Source organism: Sinohyriopsis cumingii, chromosome 6 (assembly GCF_028554795.1).
Source record: "Sinohyriopsis cumingii isolate HCF-2022 chromosome 6, ASM2855479v2, whole genome shotgun sequence".
Taxonomy (NCBI): domain Eukaryota; kingdom Metazoa; phylum Mollusca; class Bivalvia; order Unionida; family Unionidae; genus Sinohyriopsis; species Sinohyriopsis cumingii.
Window position 1 is genome coordinate 57386261 of NC_142966.1, and position 10061 is coordinate 57396321.

General features: G+C 32.7%; 1 long non-coding RNA gene across 1 annotated transcript; it reads right to left on the bottom strand.

The window, feature by feature from the left end:
- Positions 1-4477: 4477 nt before the first annotated feature.
- On the bottom strand, positions 4478-9659 carry LOC149797015 (uncharacterized). Its single transcript, XR_016421762.1, has 2 exons — positions 9194-9659; positions 4478-8310 (listed from the first exon to the last, which is right to left on the bottom strand). It is a non-coding gene; the product is annotated as an uncharacterized LOC149797015 (long non-coding RNA).
- Between the last annotated feature and the right edge of the window lie 402 nt (positions 9660-10061).

Below are 10061 nucleotides of genomic sequence, written 5' to 3' on the forward strand. Positions count from 1 at the left end.
CCAACGTCTTGCTACACTATAATCTCCGGATGTTGGCAGCAGAATGGTCAAATGAATTTCCTAGGAAACCATTTCATTCCGGCACAAAAATCAAACTTATAGGTACATAAGCGATATTGCATTGTGACAAAACACCTGATTTGACGATATAATATTTCAGAAAAAGATAGGGACTGGGTGGGGCTACGGTTCTGACAACATATCGTTCAAATACATATTTATTTTAAAATCTGTTGTATATGTAATGTAATAATAAAATATATTATTATCAATAATAATAATAATAATAATAATAATAATAATAATATTATTATTATTATTATTATTATAAACATGCAGATTTAATTGAATGCAGGAAGAGTTCATTTAAATCAGTTGCATACATGTAGTTTTATTAATCCGATAATCTACATTTAGCATTCTATTTACTTCAATTGCTGTGAAAGAAATGTATATTTGTTCTCTTGGTTATCCAACAAATTGTATTTTTGTTACTGTGGTTCACCACTATCACACTACATTAAGTCCAATATTTGTATAATTTACTGTAATACTTACAAACGTTTTAAGCTACATAGATATTTAGATATTGACATTTGTTTTTTCTATCTGTGACTTTTTAATTAGTTGTGCAATAGTTTGAAGAGAGTTTTGTTAGTCCATAACTTAGCACGTATAGTCGCTTGCACAGAGAAAGAGAGAGAGTGACACACACACACGCACACACACACACACACACACACACACATATATATATATATATATATATATATATATATATATATATATATATATATATATATATATATATATATATATATATATATATATATATATATATATATATATATATATATATATATATATATATATATATATATATATATATATATATATAGTTTCTAGCATATATATTATGCTAGAAACTATAGTCCGTTCCACACAGTATGGTGAATTCTATCAAATATCAAATCTGAAACTCAGTAAATTTTCAGGTCAGCGTTATCAATTGTAGCTTAAAGTACCTAATTAGTTTTAAATACTTTTAAGTCTCACATCCCAGCATCAGTAAGTCAGAGAGCGGTAGGATTGGGTTGTCCTAATCTGTCGCAGTAAAGTACATTTTAGATATTTTGTAAACCAATTGACTTTGTTAAAAATAGTAAGTCATATATATCACAGCTGGTTTACCGTTGTTGTACAAGGAATAAGTGAAATAAGTGAAACTTACTTCAGGGAGACACAAAATGTGTTTATTCAATTCCTTTAGCGAAATTTAAGGTACATGCCTGAAATGTAATACACTTTCTATTAATTTATTTGTTCTGGCTCATAAAGTGCTCGTTTTTGTCGCTGTGGATTTAGCTTCGGTAGGCACACACGTAAAGTAGTTTATGAATCTATAATTCACTTCATTTCTATTGTAAGGTTGCTGTTTTGCCCTCAAGCCGGAACGTCATTCATGCCAAGGCTTCTTTATGTCCTCATTATACAAGCCTTGGACCTTTCGTCAAACCTTTGTATCATAACCTGAAAACAACCTCTTAAAAATATATTATGTTTTGCCTTTCCAAGGTCTTCTTTATGTTCTTTATGTATAGGCCAAGAAATGGACGCAAAACACTATAACCTTTACTTGAAGTAACAGCTTGAAAATGTCTAATACTTTGACTGCAAAAACATTCATTATGTCCTTTATGTATAGGTCAAGAACTTGGCACAAAACACTATAACCTTCATTTGGAGCATTAGCTTGAAAATGTCTGATACTTTCGCTCTGCAAAAACAAACAGCAATATTTACAGTATCAATAGTTGTATGCCCACTGTCTACAATATAATTATATTAATCAGTTTAGATTTTCAAGTGTATTATATAGGAGTCATTCTTCCGTTATTTGAATATAGAAGATATTGATATAGCACAACGGCAGAGCGGCAGATCATGAACACAGAGCATCTGGCTGGACTAAGTTTAACTGGAAATGAAATAGACGTTTATCAAACACATGATTAGTAACGACTACATTTTTATAGAAATTAGAGTACACGCAGTGATTTAATAGTATTGCCTAAAATGCGATAACAGTAAAAGCGTAATAGAAAAAAAATGATTGGGGAAAATATTAAAAAGACATACGAAAAATGTGTCAGTGCTAGGTTTTCTACAAATCCTAAATAAATGTTATAATTTTATAATTTATTCTTTTGATATTGTTTATTAAAAATTTGATTCCATTCGATACATTTAGATAGTCCATAGAATTAACTAAAACATGGTTCCAAGGCATCATATTGAATCCAATATTTCATTTAACGTTTCATTAAAAGTCGGGACTGCCTCTGTATTTTGTGTTAGTTTTATTCCATTCAGAAAATATTAATTGAAAATGACTATATAATATAATTAGCTTCACAATACTGAACACGATGATAATAACTGTACTGCTCCTAATGTATTTGTTCCTTTAACATCAATTCTTATAATATCTGTCTTTAGACGAGTTGCTAACTACCTGGCAACCAACTCGCACCGGTAAGATACACTAGGCAACACTGCAAAATCGTCACAATACTGGGTTGGGTCGTCATGGATGACTCTACTGTACGTAGTGTGTGTATGATTTTTGCCAGGTTTACAATAACTGTTTGATTCGTAAAAGTCAGTGATTTATTTTCCTGTTTGATATTTGTACATATTTCTACATCTATTGTTTTTATTTACCCGATTCAATCTCAAATTATTTGTCACAGCTTACGTAATATACTATTATGACTTGTAAGTAAACTTTTATAAGTTATAAATAGCATTATAATTTAAATGGATGGTGAATAAAGTAAAAATTAAAAGAAATACATTGTTGGCGAGGCTTGCTTCACAAACGTCACGTAGAGTTGAACTTCTAGTTGTCTTCAGCCAGTTTTTCAATTGACTACATAAATAGTACAAATACATTAACCTAACAAAATTGTTACTCAATAAACTTGGTAGTATCTCTGAAGAAGAATGAGTACTTATGGTCCAAAGAATACTTATATTTCCTCTTGTTTAAAACAGAAGTCGAAAGAAACATATATTGCTTCCACGAGCCCCTATAGAAATTTTGATTTACAATAACGTTGAAAAATGTGATATTACATTAGCATCTGATTTCAGTAATCAAAACAGCATTGAAGACATGAAAACCAAATTAGTTAATAAAAATGAAAATAATGTTGATCATCAAAAAGTACAACAATTGCAATGAAATAAAACGTTCAATTAGAAAGAAGAAGAAAAAAATGCAGGACTAAAATAATGTTAAGAATGTAGACAAACAAAACCTTTAAAGTGTAAGGTGTTCAACTAGAGCTTTTCAAATGTATATGTTTATAGACATTCACTTTATGACTTCATTTCAGACTAGTAAATGGAAAGCTATATTACAATGGATGGACTCACCAGGCAAATAAATGTATTTGACCTGTCCACTTAATAATATAAATGTAAACCAAATGATTCATTACAGAGAATTGTGACTTGTAAGTGGACGTACATAAACGGAAATTTACAGCTTTGATAGCGAACCTTCCCCCTTGCCGTTTGTACGCTCCTTTTACTCAGAGATTGGTATCGGCGCCAGATAAATCCTCTGGTGCATGCCTTTGCGAACAAGATAAAAACAACAATTCCACTTGTATCGCTTTTAATATTGCTAGAGTCATGGAAAGTTTTCTTCAGGCACATCAACACTACCCAACTTATTATAATAATTACATCGCGATTACTTTTATTGTTTTAGCTTACTTCTAATCATCTTTGTCTGAGTTCGATACTCTTTAGAATACGGAGTCAGCTCACCTTCAGTCTATATACACTGGCACCAAAAGACCTAACACGTTACCCTCCTAGTCTATTTTTAACTGGACCATCCCATTTTTATCTTAGCAGTCATAAATGGAGCTAATTACCTTCAAATACAAAAAATAATACCCAACCTAAATACGTGTAATGTTTTCTTCTCCTGCGATTAACCAATATAAACACTCTTTCTGCGTCAGCTATCATCTATCGAAATTCACCAGAACTAGATATGGTCATTTCGAAGCTGAATATACACTCACAACCATATTAACGTGAGCATGTTTCTTTCTAACTACTCTCGCGTTCCAAATGAGACCATGACATAATTAGCCCTCCCAGATGTAATGTGATGTGTGATGTGATTTTGATTTTTAATGTAGCTTTAACAATTTATCCCAGATACTATTACTGCCCAGGTGTGACTGTAAATTAGTAGCTGATCTATGCCACTCGGCACAAGTTCCTCAATTATTGTTTGAAGTTAATTCACAACTTAATTACACACGAAGTAATAAGCTTCACTACTTGTCTTCACTACATTACTTTGCTAATTAGTGATTCAATAACATGCACTTCAAGATGTAGAAATCTCAATCCTCACCATAAATGATGCAAATTATTTAATACGTAAAACTCGCATATTCACACAATTTATTTCAAACGTATTGCACCGAATTCGTAGGTTATATGATTTTTATTACATGCAAAACAACTAAATCTAAACTCATTCATATAATGAAATAGTATATGCCTTTCTTACAATACATGAATGATATAACATGCACGATTATTTCTAAACTCAAGGACAAATTGAAGCATGACATTAAAACGAATGAATTCAGCACATAATTACAAATTTATATAAATTAACACATTGTACGTAATAGAGACAATACCTTTGTGCCTTCCCGAGTCCTGACTTGCTTATCATCAGAGAATTCCTTCTGTCTCTTATCTGACTCCGGATCTCCCAAATTTCCAGACCGCCTTGTCCCTTGGACGATTTATTTAACGAGAAGCGTATTTTCTACTCATCTTGGAGCCAGCTTTCCATTTTTGCAATACAAACTTGAACTCACCAATACCGCAAGTGAGATTATTTTAAAACCATGAATTCCGTCTGGGAACACACACACACACCCCAGTTTAGCTGATCAGGATTACTGTTTTAGCCGCCAAACCTTTGTAGCACTCCCATCGAAGTTATAATAACCCTCTCTAGTCAGCTTTTATTAATAACTATTCTGGAAAATATCACTTACTGTCACCTGTATCAAATCATTTTACCTGGTTTGTATCAAATGTATGATATTTTACCGCTATTGACTTTGCGTTAACACTGCATTATATATGTGTTTAACAGTCAAACAAGCGATTCATAATTAAAATTCAATTTATGCTCCAAACAGAGCAGATTCCATTCTTCGCAATCAACAATTTATGACCAGTCTAACCAATATGTTAAACATAATGTTTACGTGCCGCGCTGACCGCAACAGAATGCACTGAGAAATTATCTCTACAAAAATTATTATACAACATTTTGCACCATTACATATCCCTTAAAATGAATAATGATTGGGGAACATTCATACATGCGGACAAGTCCGAGTTACCTTGAAATAGGGTAGTATATAATTTGCATGTTTTCGGCTCTGGCTGCATTTGTGGCTAGAATGAAATGTCAGGGATCTTGAGCAGCATGTATTTACTGGGGTTGTTATTTTTGTCTGCACCAAGTATCTTTATACTCGATGCAAAATCACAAAAATGCTTCATGGCAGCGAACGCCTATCTATAATATTCACACTATTACTAATATTAGTAGAGCTAGTAGTATTCGTTGTTGTTGTTGGTGGTGGTAGTGGTTTTCTTCTTATTGTCAGTGGTATTAGCAATAGTTCACTAGTTTTAGGTTTTGCTTTTGTGTTTTACGCTGAGGCAATCGGAATACAGTGCTTGTTGCAATTAATGTTGTTTAAGTGCTGCTAAAACTGTTATTTGTTTTTGGTATTATTGTTATTGTTGCCGTTGTTGTTATTATAAGCTTCGAAATTAAATAATGCGATTAAATGATGGGATAATTTACAGATGTGCTGTATGGACATTTAATGTACAAATTGTTTTACAGATGTGTTGTATGGATACTTCATGTACAAAATAAATCTTTATCAGTTAAAAAATGTTGAAAATAGATTTTATTCTCAATCGAAAGTGTTGGTGTAAAATAACAACAAAAATGTTTTAAACTGATTTTACAAAAATGATTGATGATCCGTGTATTGTACAAAAAATATTGGGGATTAACGTTTAATTTGGAGTACGTTCCAAAAGTAATTGAAGGAATACAATGAATATACATGTACTTTACCCTGTCGATCGCTCAACATACAATGTTTTGTAAATAAAGAACATTATACTAGTCAACATTATTTTTGCACCGGTCTCTCTATATGCCGTGTTCACACACTCACATACATACAAATAGCTGACAACAATTTACTATGCTGAACAGATTAAAATTCATATAACAACCCGTATCTAGAATTGTTTTCCACTGCGGAGAAAAATAATGAAGTAGTTCTGCAATAACTTACATTGATCAAAGCCAATCATTGTTGTCCACTTTCTCCCACTGTATTATGTCACTGGTTTTCACTTTATCCTCTTTATTAATGATTTTACATCATTAATCTCGAATCACTGATGAACACTGTCATACGTACGCTTACCTACATGTTTACTGGTCTTAGAGATTTGAGAAGCGAAACTGGTTGACTGTAACAAATTTATTTTTTAAGATCTAAAATGAGGGATGCAACAATTGTAACACGATTCATTATATTCTGTAAAGTTTCTTTCCGTCACATATTTGAGGTTTGCCTTTCGCTTGTTAAATGAGACCACATTTACAAAGTGAATTTCACTGTCATGTTAACTTTCGTATACCAATGTACAAAATACATTATTTATGCATAAAATAATAAAATCGCGATCACAAAAATTAGCATCCGAAGTCCCATGTTTGGAATATTTGGTATTTTTGTTAAATATCTTCATTTAAATCGTCACAAGAACGATAAATAATGATATAAGTCAAATTCTTGACATGAAAACAATATCAAGTACACTGATCTATTTAATACACCATGCAAAGTTCACTGGAAAGGTGAGATAAATATTTTACAGTAACAAATATCAAGGTAAGCTCCATTATGTTGCCATGATAAATTTTTGTAACCTTAATGAATACGGATTCAAGATGTTACTAATGGTTGTATGTTGAAATGAAAAGTTAATAATATGCCTCTATCCTCTTTTTACGAATCTGTACCATAAAGCTTTACACTCCACACGAAATTTCTTGTCCATGAATCCGTAGATGATCGGGTTGGCAAAGCTATTAATCAGAAACGATCGCCAGAATACCTCAAAAAATGCTTCTCCCGTCTTGCTCCAGTCTTCCTTAAAATTCGTATTTGCATTCGCATAGACGGTGATGATGAGACAGAAATATGGAATATAACTGACAATGAAAACTGCGGTAACAACAAACAACATTTTTGCGACCCTTTGGGTTTTTACAGTAGCCTTCAATTTAGCACTGTTCTTTTTCAAACCACCCTCCTGTGTAAGAATGGCCTGGTTTGAAGTGCTTGATGGGTCTTCTGATGAATGCAAAGATTTAGTGCTTATGGTAGTGCTTATGGTAGATCGGAATGTCATTTCTCGTGTGACTTTATGAGTCTTGACTCTACGAACAATCAAAGTGTAGCAGATAGAAATGGTCACTACCGTCGTTATGAAGCAAAGTGCAAGAAAACCGTTGTATAAAGTAGGCAATAATGGATTTTCTTTATATTTGTTCCGTGGAAGGCACTGGATGATCGTTATGTTTTGTTTCCTTTGAACGTTCTTTTGTTCTCCATACAGCTCCACGGTAGGAAGTGCAAAAATTATACCAATAAAGGCTAACAAGAAACACAAACCCTTGGCCAAATTGTTGGTAATCTGTCTTCCATTTGGCTTGCATACTTTCAAATATCTGTCTATTGCGATAGTCATGACGGTTAAACCTGAGCCGCATCCGTAGGAATAATTAATAAGGCGGTGTACCTTACATGCTGTCTCGCTGGGGAAAATATAGTTAAGTCTCATCTCAACAATCATGAAAGGTATTCCAAACAAGTCAAAAAACAGGTCCAATGTAGCCAAACTTAAGATGAAACATCGATGATTGGACGGTTTATACCTGAATTTGAATATGTATAATACTAGGCTGTTGCCAAAAATCCCGATTGCCATGGCAATCACGGATAATACAACAGCTGGAATTAAAACCTTAAAATGTTTGTCATTTTCCTCCACCACCCTTTCATTTTGTGATGAATCCATGGTGCTCGAGACCAAAGCACGATGCCTCTAAATCAGCCAACAGAAGACACAGCCTCAAAATCACAGAAGAATCTGTAAAAGATTGGTTAGTGATGATCCATAACAACTGTAAACTTGAAATATTTTCACTGGAAGAATTGTCGTATACGGTTTCATAGAAAATGGTTTCATAGAAAATGATTTCATAGAAAATGATTTCATAGAAAATGATTTCATAATCCATAAGAGGCCTATGGTATTGCTATATGCAATCTCCAAGTTCATTACTAATAACGGCTAAGTGATTTATCGTCTTAAACATATGTCAAAATAAACAGCAAATAGTTTAACTCGAAACTATAACCAGAAACAACTCACCATTTTATTTCTTACTGTATCGTTATCACCAATATAATTTATATTTATTATGCATTGTTTTGATAATTAATGATTCTCGATGTTTTAGCTGAAGGTAGGATATACATCTTCCGTGCGAGGCGCTGTTCGTCCTAAAGTTGGGGGTTTGTTTGTTTGTTTAGTCTCTTTATTCCACTACCACCATAATACTATCAAAATAACAATTTAAATATATTAACCTCGTTACTATCCATTGTCATTAAGATTGACTTGCAAATACAAACGTTAGCATCTGATTACTAATCAAACATGTTTGTTGAATGCATTAAACATACGTCAATTTATTCTTACGTCAGCAAGGTAGTTTCAGGCAAGCTATATATGGAATTTTATTCTTCTAAAAGTTTTTCTGGGTATATATGCTAATTTGTTCTCTTATGATTACTTTTTGATATTACAAAACTTGCAGACACAATGGAACATAAATGTTTGCGATAAATTGCTGATATTTGCAACAACAAAAATCAACACTTAAATCTAAAGTCAACAATACAAATAATAATTGCTGTAATAATTTTTACACATGATCTGATTGCTTGAACGATCTCTACTAACTTACCCTCATGAGCGACACTGCACCTCACAGCAGACTTCACTCCCCTTTGAAAACAACATAAAATGCTTTTGAAAGATCCATAAATAAGTACAAAAATGTTTGAGCAGGAAATCGGTGACGTTACGGACTTTCCCACAGCTTTGTCTAAAAACAATTGTCCCTTACCATTTGGCAGTCGAAACAAAGATGATATAAAACCCTGAAAACGTAATATTTTCCTTTCAGAATGTAAAAAATATGTTTAACACCAAGTCCATGAAGAAAGAATAATGCGCGGAACCGAATATGCTCTTTCTCTTCCCTGTAGTATAAAACCACTAACACAGATACCGTATGTAACTAATGAAGAATGAAAAAACCACACACACACACACACACGCGCACACATACATTCATACATACATACATACATACATACATACAGGCTTAGTTTTTAAGCAATTGTTTTACTTACATACACCCATTGTACTTAAACTTACCTATAATGTGCAGCTCTCGATGACGATGCGGCTGAACGAAAATCGTAATTCGAAATAAAAATAACTACTCGCATTTCTCAGTTTCCTGGTGCTTGAAAAATATACTCAAAGCCCATTGTATTTTCATTCGTACTTTATACTAGGAAACCTTTTCATTGTAATGAATGTATTATAATTACTTACATGCTCAAAACACTGTTATGCTCATCAGAAACAAAGCTGCAGAGATTTAGTGATTTAACAATCAGTCATAAATTAGATCTCTAAAGATTTTGAAAACAGACACATTTCACTAAGCAATGAAAATAGAGCGATTAGTAGTAAATTGGTTGTTGTTTTATAAAAAGTGAAAAAAGAGGCGGGGTTCGAAATATAATCATGATTCTATATGA